Source organism: Charadrius vociferus, unplaced genomic scaffold, assembly GCF_000708025.1.
Source record: "Charadrius vociferus isolate BGI_N301 unplaced genomic scaffold, ASM70802v2 scaffold377, whole genome shotgun sequence".
Classification (NCBI taxonomy): Eukaryota; Metazoa; Chordata; class Aves; order Charadriiformes; family Charadriidae; genus Charadrius; species Charadrius vociferus.
The window spans coordinates 281836-282617 of NW_009649456.1; positions in this window are offsets into that span (position 1 = coordinate 281836).

The following is a 782-nucleotide window of genomic DNA, read 5'->3' on the forward strand; positions in this document are numbered from 1 at the left end:
CAAGGATTTCTCTAACCTTTCTTCACTTTTAATGCCTGTGAGGAAATACTCTCTTGGGAAAGAAAACTCCATGTTTATCTCCAAATTTGCTTACATCTTGCTGTGAAATGTCTGTTACCAAACAGTTCTGGAGACAGTATGTCAGACTAAATAGACCCAGGAAACGTTCTGTCATCCCATGAGCTCTTAACCTAAGTTAAGAGGAGAGGAGTCAGACTAGATTTGTCACAAACCCTACCTGGATCCCCGTGGGATAAGAGTGATGTTGGTGTTGAAGCCTGCTCCATACGTGCAAACTTAAGGGCTGTGGGCAGATCCCTGTCACACAGAATGAGGATAGTCCAGGACAGCCCAGTCGTCAAAGTAATACTGAGAAAAGTGAATATAGCTCATGATTTTTTTTCCCATGTTGCATTATGCATTTTAAAGGTTTTGTTTTGTTTTGGGGTTTGGGGTTTTTTGTGCATTTCCTAGCAGAAATAGGAAAGTAATGGCCATGTTGAGACTGTCTAGATGAGACAGGACGCTGGAGAGCGGAAGTTGGGCGGTGGATTTGGCCAGGCTCCAGGGCTAACCCCCCGGCCGGGGTGTGCAGGGGCCTTGCCATTTCCCCTCCTTCACCAAGCCACCGCCCCCCAATAGGAAAGTAATGGCCATGTTGAGACTGTCTAGATGAGACAGGACGCTGGAGAGCGGAAGTTGGGCGGTGGATTTGGCCAGGCTCCAGGGCTAACCCCCCGGCCGGGGTGTGCAGGGGCCTTGCCATTTCCCCTCCTTCACCA